The sequence below is a fragment of the Octopus sinensis genome, linkage group LG20, assembly GCF_006345805.1.
Source record: "Octopus sinensis linkage group LG20, ASM634580v1, whole genome shotgun sequence".
NCBI classification, from domain to species: Eukaryota; Metazoa; Mollusca; class Cephalopoda; order Octopoda; family Octopodidae; genus Octopus; species Octopus sinensis.
In genome coordinates this window covers 18,069,913-18,083,800 of record NC_043016.1, presented here as the reverse complement: position 1 = coordinate 18,083,800, position 13,888 = coordinate 18,069,913, and the positions used below count along the sequence as shown (strand labels likewise).

The 13,888-nt window shown below is 38.2% G+C and overlaps 1 long non-coding RNA gene across 1 annotated transcript; it reads right to left on the bottom strand.

Annotated features, from left to right (window-relative positions):
- Nucleotides 1-269: 269 nt before the first annotated feature.
- LOC118767301 lies at nt 270-12,842 on the bottom strand. Its single transcript, XR_005003210.1, has 3 exons — nt 12,769-12,842; nt 3,792-3,794; nt 270-280 (listed from the first exon to the last, which is right to left on the bottom strand). It is a non-coding gene; the product is annotated as an uncharacterized LOC118767301 (long non-coding RNA).
- Between the last annotated feature and the right edge of the window lie 1,046 nt (nt 12,843-13,888).

The following is a 13,888-nucleotide window of genomic DNA, read 5'->3' as shown; positions in this document are numbered from 1 at the left end:
GTCCTCCAAACACATTCATTCTCTTCTATTTTTAAATTTCTATATTTGATTCCTTCTCTGTCATATTAAATCTTAATATTGGATGGTCGTTAGATTTCTAGGTTGCCTGCATGCATGCCTGCCTGCCTGCCTACTTCTCTCTCTCCCTCTCTCTCTTTCTTTCTCTGTCTCTCACTTTCTCTTTTTCTCTCTCACTTTCTCTTTCTTTCTCTCTTACTCTCTCTCACTCTCTCTTTTTCTCTCTCACTTTCTATTTCTATCTCTCTTTCTCTATTTCTTTCTTACTCTCTCTCACTTTCTCTTTTCTGCCTCTCTCTCTCTCTCTCTTGCTCTGTCTCACTCTCTTTTTCTCTCTTTCTCTATCTGTCTGTCTGTCTGTCTCTCTCTTTTTCAGCCTCTCTCTTTCTCCATCTTTCTATCTCTTTCTTTGTTGCTCTGTCTCCCTCTCTCTTTCTATTAGTCTGTCTCTGTCTCTCTCTCTCTTTCCCTTCTTTCGTGTACAGAAACACCTACACAGACATGCACACACGTATACAGTATATACATGGGAATATACACATGCATGCACATGAACCAACACACATAGTTTCCACCACCACCGCCAGGAATATCTTTTACCATTTACTTGTCTGTCATTTTGAGTGCAATCATGCTGGAGTTCAGTTGAACAAATCGATCCCGATACTTATTTTGTAAGTTTGGTGCCATATTCAATTGGTTACTTGTGCTGAACAGTTAAGCTATGAGGGACATAAACAAAACAACACTGGTTGTCAAACGGTGGGAGGACAAGGACAAACACACACACATCACCATAATAAATGCTTAACATCTGATCTCCTTGCTGGCATGGGTTGGACAGCTTGACAGAAACTGCCAAGGCTAGGGGCCACAACGGGTTCCATAGTCTGTTTTCGCTTGGTTTCTACAATAGGATGCCATTCCTGATTTCAATCTCTCTACAGAGTGTACAGGGTGCTTTTTACATAGCACTAGCACCAACATATATATATATATATAAATCTTTTGTTTTGGGATTTGGTTTGCAAGATTCTTTATATGAGTTCGTGTGTTGAAGCATATTCTGTTTTGTCTGTGGAGAGTCATTTCTTTTTGTGCCTTATAATTAAACACACTCACCGGTAAAATAAAAATAAGAAATAAGTGGAAATTTTATTGGTGAGTGTGAAAATATAAGGCACAAAAAGAAAATGACTCTCCCCAGACACAATAGTATATAAATCTTATTTTCATTAAATTGTATAATACTTTTGCTATGATGATTTAAATATATTCTTTAGTCTCGTAAAACAAATCTGTGTTTTTTCATCTTATATATATATATATATATATATAGATATATATATATATATTCACTTATATTATTTACATATATATATTCACTTATATAATATATTATATATTAAAACTCTAGTTGTGTGAGTGGTGTTCCCTTCGATTTAGATTGTAACTCCTCCCACATTTTGCGGTGCAGTTTAACCAAATTCGGGTATCTTATAGTCGTGATTCATATCGAGTCCGTCTGACTACTAGCGCGCGTCAACGATGAGTCTACGATTTTAAAAATAATTTAACATCATTTTTTATTCCATTTTAATGCATAATTTTTGTGTGTCGATGGCGGCGGAGTTGGCGTCCACGCTCACAGCTGCAACTGTTTGCTTCTCCCCCTTCCCTCCCTCGTGAAGCTGTGGGGAAGGGAGTGTAAGAAATCAACGTCGTAATGCGTTGTCAAGGAGACCAGCGTTCTTTTAGAACAACGACTTCATGGCTTGAAGACACCAAAACAGAAATGGCTAAGAAAGCCCGAATTGGCATCTATAAGGGAAGTAACTCTCTAAAAATGCTTATATAGTTATTTCCCTTACAAACCCGAGCAACGCCGGGCGATACTGCTAGTTTACATATATAACAAATGACATAACGTGTACTGAGTGTACAACCGGAAGGGAGACAAACACAGAAGATCCTGGTGTCATGTAAAAAGCACCCACTACACCCTCAGAGTGGTTGGTATTAGGAAGTGCATCCACCCGTAGAAACCTTGCCAAATCAGATTGGAGCCTGGCTTGCTAGTCCCCAGTTAAACCGTCCAACCCATGCCAGCATGAAAAACGGACTTTAAACAATGATGATGATATATTCACATGTATGTATATATATATGTATGTGTTTGTGTGTGTGTGTGTGTGTGTGTGCAAACATACATATGTACATACATATATAAATATGAGCATTTTGGTTTGCAAAATCAGAAATATGTTTCAAGATCTTTCATGGAAATGACTTAGTTTTCCTTCCATAATCCAAGAATTTAACAATTTCTACATTTCATTACTGGAATGAATAATTTGGCCCTTAAAAAAAAATTTATTGTGGAATCAAACCAAAGAATTAAATTCTTCATCATCATCATCGTCATTGCTTAACAACTGTCTTCCAGACTGGCATGAGTTGGATGGTCTGACAGGCATTGGCAAGCCAGAGAGCTGCACTGGGCTCCATTCATTGCTTTGGTGTGGTTTTTATGTCTGCTTGTCTTTCCTAACATCTTTACACTTTACAGAGTGTACTGGGTGCTTTTACCAACACCATTAGGGAACACTGAATAACTTGCAAGACAAAGATCTCGCAGCTGGGAGAGGGTGTGGTTACTCAATTGTGTTTTTTGTTATTTTTTTTCAGACAGAAAATAAATGATAACAGATACAGATGTAAGTTGTGTGTGGGTGGGGGTTGGAGAGAGAGGGGGAGAGAGAAGAAAGAGAGAAAGAAAGAGAGAGGAAAGTTGGAAGGGAAGAGAGAAAAAGAGAGGAAGAGGAAAGAGAGAAAGGGGAGAGTGAGATGTGAGAGTGAGATGAGAGAGAGAGAGAGAGAGATGTGAGAGTTAGATGAGAGAAAGAGTGATGATAGAGGAAAGTGGGAGGGGAAGAGAGAAGAGAGAGAGAGAGGAAAGAGGAAAAGGGAGAGAGAGGAAAGTGGGAAGGGAAGAGAGAGAGATAAGAGAAGAAAGCAGGAAGGGAAGAGAGAAAAGAGAGAGAGAGATAGGAAAGAGGAAAAGGAAGAGAGAGAGAGAGGAAAGTGGGAAGGGAAGAGAGAGAGATAAGAGAAGAAAGCAGGAAGGGAAGAGAGAAAAGAGAGAGAGAGATAGGAAAGAGGAAAAGGAGAGAGAGAGAGGAAAGTGGGAAGGGAAGAGAGAGAGATAAGAGAAGAAAGCAGGAAGGGAAGAGAGAAAAGAGAGAGAGAGATAGGAAAGAGGAAAAGGAAGAGAGAGAGAGAGGAAAGTGGGAAGGGAAGAGAGAAAGAAACGAGGGAGAAAAGCAGGAAGGGAAGAGAGAAAAGGGAGAGAGGAAAGAGGGAAAGGAAGAGAGAGGGGAAAGTGGCAAGGAAGAGAGAGAGAGAGAGGGAAAGATGAGAGAGGCAAGACAGGCGTAAGTTTAAACTGTATCCAGCAGTTATTAATTGAAGCACCAAGAGAAATAATAATCGAAGCATTCTCTTCACAATATTAAAATCAAATAAAATCATTTAACCTTTTTTAATCGATAATTTAATTAAGAATTTTGCTGTAAACTCATAAAAGCAATCTTCTCATTATATTAATTTTCATGTGCTTATTTCTGAAAAATATTTCAAAAGATTAAAAATTCTATAGTTTTCAAACCCTAGACATTAATTGTAGATTTTTACATCTACTAATATTATTCAAATATAAGGAGCACTTTGTTGGTTATGACGATGAGGGTCCCAGCTGATAGGATCAACAGAACAGCCTGCTCATGAAATTAACGTGCCAGTGGCTGAGCCCTCCGCAGACACTTTACTTTACTTACTTTTACTTTTACTTGTTTCAGTCATTTGACTGCGGCCATGCTGGAGCACCGACTTTAGTCGAGCAAATCGACCCCGGGACTTATTCTTTGTAAGCCCAGTACTTATTCTATCGGTCTCTTTTGCTGAACTGCTAAGTGACGGGGACCTAAACACACCAGCATCGGTTGTCAAAAAATGCTAGGGGGACAAACACAGACACACAAACATATACACACACATACATATATACATATATACGACAGGCTTCTTTCAGTTTCCGTCTACCAAATCCACTCACAAGGCTTTGGTTGGCTCGAGGCTATAGTAGAAGACACTTGCCCAAGGTGCCATGCAGTGGGACTGAACCCGGAATCATGTGGTTGGTAAGCAAGCTACTTACCATACAGCCACTCCAGCACCTATGTATCATTAATGTAGTTCTCAGGGAGATTCAGTGTGACATAGAGTGTGACAAGGCTGGCCCCTTTGAAATATAGGTACTTCTCATTTTTGCCAGCTGTGAAATAAAGTGTCTTGCTCAAGGACACAATGTGTTGCTGGGAATTGAACTCATGACCTTACAATCATGAGTTGAATTCCTTAACCACTAAGCCACGTGCCTTTACATTCAAGTATAAGGCAGTTTTGAATACATTGGTGTTCTTTAAACCCTAAGCCACCATTAATGTTACTGTATTAATTGATTATGTGACGTTTCTTCATTGAAATATGAACAAAAGAGAGTTAGAGAAAATTGGCAGCAGAATCTGTTCTTGTCATGCAATATGGTCGACTTTGGTAACGTATTGTAAAGTTCACAGCTGTAAACAATAATGGTTAATATGCAGTGAAGGTAAATTGTCAGAAAAAAATTGAAAAATAAATTGTCATTATCATCATTTGTGGAGGCGCAATGACCCAGTGATTAGGGCAGCGGACTCGCAGTCAGAGAATTGTGGTTTCGATTCCCAGACCGGGCGTTGTGTGTGTTTATTGAGTGTAAACACCTAAAGCTCCACGAGGATTCCAGCAGGGAGTTGGTGGCAACCCTTGATAGACTCTTTGGCCACAACTTTTTCTCACTTTTTCTTCCTGTTTCTTGAGTAACGCTGCGATGGACTGGCGTCCCGTCCAGCTGGGGGGAACACATACATCACAGAGACCGGGAAACCAGGCCCATGAGCCTGACTAGGCTTGAAAAGGGCGCATATATAAATCATCATTTAGAGTCTGCTTTCCATGCTGGCATGGGTGAGATGGTTTGACTGGAACTGGCAAGCCAGAGAACTGTTCCAAGTTCCAGTCTGGTTTGGCATGGTCTCTATGGCCAAACTGAACTGGAACTTGGTTTAGGTCTCCGGCTTGTCATTTCCAGTCAAACCATCTAACCCATACCAGCATAGAAAGCAGAACTGGAAGCAACACTAATGACACACCAAAATTTCATATACATGTTTATATCTGATGAGTGGGCTTCCAGTGCAGGTCTTGGCAAATTCTATACTCATGAGGTTGTTAATCATTCACTCAATTTTGTTAATCCAAACAAGGACAGTATCCACACACAAACTACAAGAAGAGCAATGGATATTCACCATGAAGAAACTTAGGCAACAATAGATCTGAATATTGTTTCTAGCAGGTCAGATTCAGGGAAATTTGACAATTATTTCTAGCAGGCTGGTTTGAAGGAAACTTAAGTGTTGTTTCTATCTGGTCAGTTTAAGAGAAATTTGAATGTCTTCTGGTAGGTAGTAAGTTGATTTGAGGGAAATTCGGTTGTCGTTTCTAGCAGGTCAATTCAAGTGAAATTTGAATATTCTTTCTAGCAGGTTGGTTTGAAGGAAACTTGACTGTTATTTCTAGCTGATCAATTTGAGAGAAATTTGAATGTCTTCTGGTAGGTGGTAGGTTGATTTGAGGGAAATTCGGTTGTTGTTTCTAGCAGGTCAAATTCAGGGAAATTTGACAATTATTTCTAGCAGGCTGGTTTGAAGGAAACTTGAGTGTTGTTTCTATCTGGTCAGTTTAAGAGAAATTTGAATGTCTTCTGGTAGGTGGTAGGTCGATTTGAGGGAAATTCGGTTGTCGTTTCTAGCAGGTCAATTCAAGGGAAATTTGACTATTCTTTCTAGCAGGTTGGCTTGAAGGAAACTTGACTGTTATTTCTAGCAGGTCAGTTTGAGTGAAATTTGAATGTCTTCTGGTAGGTAGTAGGTTGATTTGAGGGAAATTCGGTTGTTGTTTCTAGCAGTTCAATTCAAGGGAAATTTGAATATTCTTTCTAGCAGATCAGTTTGGGGGAAATGCGACTGTTATTTCTAACAGGTTGATTTGAATTAAATTTGACTGCTGTTTCTAGCAGGTTGAGTGACCATGTGCAGGCTCCCTCATTTGCCCATAACAGTTTTAATTGTTTTGTCAATTCATTATAATTCTCTGTTGCAAAGTTGGATTTACTTGAGTTTCTTTGTTGATCAAGGTGGACTGTGCCAATGCACATTCATGTATGCAACAGGCCTGGACAAGTATGGCAAGTGCTTATACTTCTAAGTCAATGTTTATCCAAGAAAAAAATCCTACCGAGTTGACTGATATAGTTTGGCACCAATAGAGTTACAGGTAGTGGTGTGTCAGACTGCAAAGAGCCTTATTGTATCTTGCCCGACCCTCTAAACCAGTGATTCTCAACCAGTGTCCATGGACACTGAGGGTTTATATAAGATTTTTGGGGTCTATGCAAGCAAAATATTGAACATAGGCGCAGGAGTGGCTGTGTGGTAAGTAGCTTGTTTACCAACCACATGGTTCCGGGTTCAGTCCCACTACATGGCACCTTGGGCAAGTATCTTCTACTATAGACTCGGGCCGACCAAAGCCTTGTGATTGGATTTGGTAGACGGAAACTGAAAGAAGCCCGCCATATATATGTATATATATATATATGTGTGTGGTTTGTGTGTCTGTGTTTGTCCCCCTAGCATTGCTTGACAACCGATGCTGGTGTGTTTATGTCCCCGTTACTTAGCGGTTCGGCAAAAGAGACCGATAGAATAAGTACTGGGCTTACAAAAAGAATAAGTCCCGGGGTCGTGTTGCTCGATTAAAGGCGGTGCTCCAGTATGGCCGCAGTCAAATGACTGAAACAAGTAAAAGAGTAAAAGAATAAACTGAGGATCCGCATTAGTTTTTTAATGGTCCATGAAAAATTTTTACTTTACATGCTTTTATTTGCAAGAAACAGCTAGGTTTCTTTTTCCATTGTTTTTCATAGTTTAACATGTTTTCTGCCACAGAAACAATGTCTTCTCAGAGAGTTCTCTAGCAAAACCTACACAAGTGAACTTGTGGAGAATGAAATAGGAATTTCGTAAGAAGTATCTATAAAACTAGTTTTTAAACAACGTAAGGGGTATCAGCCATCTGAATGTGGCTAGCCACTGGGGTGGGTGGGTGTTACTGATGCTTTTAGCCCCAGGCGATCAACGTCACCAGAAGGACTTTAGACACTATCTCAGTGTCCTTGTGTTGTTTGCAAAGGGAGGTCATCCTCCCTCGAAGACCCGGGTACTACATACGGACTATAGTTGCGAGGTCATTGCCTCTTGTCAACGCATGGCAAGCACCGGCCCTCGATGAAGGAGTTCCCTTACAAACAATATATAATGTTTTTAAACATTGATGACTATGTGTGTGTGTGTATTGGGGTGGGGGTGGGGGGCAACCAGAATAAAATAATAATCAAAGGAGTTTTACTCTCTTTTACTTGTTTCAGTCATTTGACAGTGGCCATGCTGGAGCACCACCTTTAGTCAAGCAAATTGACCCCAGGACTTATTCTTTGTAAGCCTAGTACTTATTCTATTGGTCTCTTTTGCCAAACCGCTAAGTTACAGGGACGTAAACACACCAGCATCGGTTGTCAAGCAATGTTGGGGGGGACAAACACAGACACACAAACACACACACACACATATATATATATATATATACATATACATACATATATATATGTATATATATATATATGATGGGCTTCTTTCAGTTTCCGTCTACCAAATCCACTCACAAGGCTTTGGTCGACCCAAGGCTATAGCAGAAGACGCCCAAGGTGCCATGCAGTAGGACTGAACCCAGAACCATGTGATTCGTAAGCAAGCTACTTACCACACAGCTGCTCCTACGCCTATAGGTAAAAAAAAAAAAAAAACTCTCAAAAACCACTGCTCTAAACATTTCTGCTAATCCACTGCCCCTGAATAGATGAAAAGTAAAATTTGCCTTGGTGTGATTTGAACTCAGAGTACAGGCAGTCAGAGCAAATATAGAGCAATATTTAATACAATGCTCTCACAATTCACATTCTCTACAATTCCATCATCATCATCATTGTTTAATGTCCGTTTTCCATGCTGGCATGAGTTGGATGGTTTGACCGGGGTCTAGGAAGCCAGGAGGCTGCACCAGGCCCAGTCTGATATGGCAATGTTTCTACAGCTGGATGCCCTTCCTAACACCAACCACTCCATGAGTGTAGTGGGTGCTATCTACGTGCCACCAGCACTGAACCCAAATGAACTAGCATCGACCAGGATCGGATGGTGCTTTTACATGCCACCAGCATGGAAGCCAGTTAAAGCGGCAAGCCAGTCTTACTGATAATCCTAGCAGCTTTGATTCTCTCTCTTTTTGTACTAGGATTAAATTCACTGATAATTCTAGCACAAGAGGTGGGTGGATAAAACAAACCAGTCCAGTTGATTTTCTCTCATTTCTAATACAAATATCATTTTTGCCCAGTACATGTACATTTATTTCCTGCTTTTGTATTTGTTCATCTCGGTAGTTAGCTAAGCTAGCTAGCATACTAAGAGCAGATAAAAAGAAAGACAGATGCATGGATCTTGATATGCCTGTTCATGTGTCTGTCTCTTCCTTTCTTGCCTATTTAGTGATGTACATCTCTCTCATATATATATATATATATATATATATATATGTATGTATATATATATATATACAAATTGAGGTAGGGGTTGTAAATATTTATATTTACTTATATTATATTCTCTTATATATATTCTACTTATTGTATAACATTACTCTTTTAAGTACACTTTTTTATGTACACTCCTTTATGTACACTGTTTTGTTCTACTTTTTTATGTTTAACCCTATAGTTTCTTATGTGGTGGTTTAATAAAGTATGTGATTGAGTACTATCTGGTAATTGATATTTGATTTGGATGTATTTCTCCATTTTCTTATTTTGTATATATATATATATCAAATGTCTATCTTTCTATTTATTTATAGCTTTCAAACACTATAATTATCCACTGTATGAATTATTTGTTTATTTTTTATTTTATTTATTTTAATCTAGTTTCAGCTCACGAAGCTGTGGCCATGCTGGGGCACCGCCATTTGCTGAAACAAAACCCAAATTGTCTTGGTTTAATGACCTATCTGTCTATCTATCTATCTACCTATCTATCTATCTGCCTGTCTGCATGTCTATCTCTGTCTGTCTCGGTCCGTCCGTCTGTCTGTTTGCCTGTCTGTCTGTCTGCCTATCAGTCTGTCTGTCTGTCTATTTATCAGTCTTTCTCCCTCTGTTTCTTTGTCTGTCTTTCCCTGGTGTCCTGGTCTGTTGCTTGTCTGTCGTGTTATATCATTTACATGCATCCACCCACTCATATATACAAGCATGCACAATCTCTCCCCCTCCATCTCTCTCTCTCTCTCTTCCTTCATCTCAATTCCCACCTCTCGTTCTCTCCGTCTCTTTCAACACCTTCTCCTATATAAATCCATATACGGAGGATACAGTCACCTACAGTAGCTGTTTCCAATATCTTGACGTATGGTAAATGTCAATCAGGATCCTAGAACACATATTACCACCAGTTCGCAGCACAACTTATATTTAGACATACACACACACACATACAATACATATATTCGTACATACATACATAGAAACATAATATATATATATATATAATATATATATATATGTATATATACACATATATATATATATATAAAGATATATATATATATATATATATCTTTTTCTCTTGTTTCAGTCATTTTCCTTTAGTTGAGCAAATCAACTCCGGGACTTATTCTTTGGAAGCCTAGTACTTATTCTATTGGTCTCTTTTGCTGAACCACTAAGTTACGGGAACGGGAACACACCAGCATCGGTTGTCAAGCGATGTTGGGGGTACAAACACAGACACACACACATATATATATACATATATACAATGGGCATCTTTCAGTTTCCATCTACCAAATCCACTCACAAGGCTTTGGTGAACCCAAGGCTATAGTTGAAGACACTTGCCCAAGGTGCCATGCAGTGGGAATGAACCTGGAACCATGTGGTTGGTAAGCAAGCTACTTACCACACAGCCACTCCTGCGCCTATATATATATACATATATACATATATATATATATGTACATACATATTTTCCTCATATCTATGATGTATGTGAAATACTGAACCAAATATATTTATTGATAAGTATATACATGTATATGCGTGTGTATGTTTGTGTGTCTGTATTTGTACCCCCAACATCGCTTGACAACCGATGCTGGTATGTTTACGTCCCCGTAACTTAGCGGTTCAGCAAAAGAGACCTAAAGAAAAGTACTAGGCTTACAAAGAATAAGTCCTGGGATCGATTTGCTAGACTAAAGGTGGTGCCCCAGCATGGCCACAGTCAAATGACTGAAACAAGTAAAAGAGTAAAAGAGTATATCTTGTGCATATGAGTATATCAGCCTACGGGCACAATAAAATGGGCTTGCGGATGCAATTGCAGAGCCAGTATCAACAAATTATATTCGCGAACGGGGACATTACTGCCAGAGAAGGTGTTATGCTTGATTACACATTAAAAAAAAAAAGATCGAACAGGATTTCTACATGAGGTACCCAATGTAAACCATCTTCCCACAAAAGGTGTAGTGTAATTAGAAGCTGACTGACAGAGGAAGATGTTCTTCAAATACAGAAGACGTATGGGAATAGCTAAACATTAAGAGTATCATTGAAATATATTCTTTCAAATGCTGTGTGGTAAGAAGCTTGCTTCCCGAATACATGGTCCTGAGTTCAGTCTCACTAGATGGCATCTTAGGCAAGTGCCTTAGACCAACCAAAACCTTGTAAGTGCATTTGGGAGATGGAAACTAAAAAAATTCTGTGGGGTACGTTATTTATATTTACTTTTTATACTTATGCCATATCAAGGACCAACCCTAAGCTTAAACTGGATTTGGTGTATGCATTACTACAATATCCTAGCCATTTCTGACATCCTATTGTGTTGATGTGCCTTGATACTAATGAATCTTTATAACTAAATTATATATATATATATATATATATATATTATATATATATATAGATTAGAGAAGAACCACCATGTAGCAATTCAACAATGATATACTTAAATCATACCACATAGAAAAAAATTAAAGATACACTCAAACATTTACCTAAAACTAAATAAAGTACGAAATTATAAATAGATAGTATATAAATAGTAAATAGACTACACCTGTTTCATGGCTATATTTTCAAACTGATAACAGTAAAATCAATTCAATTTAAATATAGTCACTCATCAGGTCCAAGATAAAAACAATAAAATAATTAAATACATGTAGGTATATTATCTTATAAGAAAATATAGATATATATATATATAAAAATACAAAATTTTTCAATAAAAAATTGCCCTAACCACTAATGTGATAAATATTGTTGTGGCTGTGTGGTAAAAAGCTTGCTTCCCAATCACATTGGTCTACTAATACCCTGGGCCAACCAAATCCTTTGAGTGGAAATGGAAGACAGGAACTAAACAAAGCCCAGTGTGTGTGTATTGTGGAGGCACATAGTGGTTAAGGTGTTGCATTCACAATTTCCAGATTGGGGGTTGTGTTGTTCTTGAGCAAAGCACTTCATTTCACGTTGCTCTGTGATCATTACGACATCTGACACCTGTACAGGTAATGTCAATCTGATGGAGGGAACGAGCTTATGTCTACACAAACATTTGATCACTATAAACAAATCATCCATGTGGTTGTTTGGCAAGAAATTGTTGAACCCTCATACTTCGTCTAACGGAACAGTCCATCATATATATATGTTTGTGTGTGTGTGTGTGTATATATATATAGAGAGAGAGATACAGTAATCCCTTGCCATATCGCAGTTTATTATTTAAGCTTGTCGATTCCTCTGTGGTATTGTTTTACATTTATAATAAAATAAATATATACAAATTACAAAAATAATTTTAAAAAATATATATACCGTACTGTTTCTACTTCGCATGTTTTCACTTATCGTGGAAGGTTTGGGAACATAACACCCATGATAGTCGAGGGATTACTGTGTGTGTATATATATACACACACACAAACACATGGCTCAGTGGTTAGAGCATCAGGCTCCAGGCTCACAATCATGAGACAACGAGTTCGATTTCTGGACCGGACTGTGTGTTGTGTTCTTGAGCAAGACTTTATTTCACGTTGCTCCAGTTCACTGAGCTGTAGAAATGAGTTGCAATATCACAGGTGCCAAGTCATATCAGTTTTTACCTTCCCCTTGGATAACATCAGTGGTGTGAAGAGGGGAGGCTGGTATGCATGAGTGACTGCTGGTCTTCCAGAACCAGCCTTACCCGGACTTCTGGCTCAGATGAGAACTTTCGAGGTGCAATCCCTTGGTCATTCATGACCAAAGAGGGTCTTTTATTTATGTGCATGTCTTTGACCACTGCTTGATAACCAGTGTTGGTTTGTTTACATCTCTGTGACAGTGGCTTGGCAAAAATGACCAACAGAACAAGCATTAGGTTTTAAAAAACACTAAGTTCTGAGGTCGATTTATCAGACTAAAAAACCCTTTGAGGTTGTACCCTTGCATGGCCACAGTCCAATGACTGAAACAAGTGAAAGATAAATAAAAATCTTTTCAGATATTTGTTGCACCTGAGCTGTGAAGATAATTCACTCTAACTACAAGAAATATGAAACAGCAAAAAAAAAAAAAAAAAAAAAAAGAAGGTAAACAAAAAATTCAAAGATAAGACAACAAACATTTTGAGAGGGGTATAATTTATTGAATGAATTTTCAGTATTCATATAAAATTTTTGTTAATATTCATCCATGCCAGTGGCACGTAAAAAGCACCAACCAATTGTGGATGTTTCCAGCCTCCTCTGGCCCGTGCCAGTGGCACGTAAAAGGCACCCACTACACTCACGGAGTGGTTGGCGTTAGGAAGGGCATCCAGCTGTAGAAACTCTGCCAGATCAGACTGGTGTTATTTTGCATTTATTATAAATATATACAAACTATTATTTTTATTTTATTTTATTTTATCTAGTTTCAGGTCACGAGCCGTGGCCAGGCACCGCCATTAAAATAATAAAAAATGAAATACAGTACTGTTTCTACTTCACGGATTTTCATCTACTGCGGGGTGGAAGTAGCACCCACGATAATCAAGGCATTACTGTACTGCAAATACAGTTCTATATTTAAGAGATGAGAAATTATGTACATTATTTACATTCGACGGATATTTGTCCTCATCAAGATGAGGACAAATATCCGTCGAATGTAAATGTTTGTTTGTTTTTTTTCAATAGCCATGGCATAATATATTATATGTTTCTCTAGTCTAGAAGATTGATAACCAGGGTGCGTGTACTCCTAGGAGTGAGTAACAGAAGTTAAGGAAATGTACAGGGCTGACCAGAGTTAGTCATTAAGATTTTTTTCATGGCATAGATTTAGTAATTATTATATATATATATATATATATATATATATAATATAAAATCAATTTTTCTGGGAGCCTGCTTTACTTATAAGACAAATACCACTTGGCACATGTTGCAGATTTTTTTTTTTTGTTATTATTGTTGAGAACAGAAAGAAGAAAAAAAACAAAATGAAACATTCAGTTAACCCTCAGGTTGGAACCAGTTAAAGAATAGTAATAAGAAG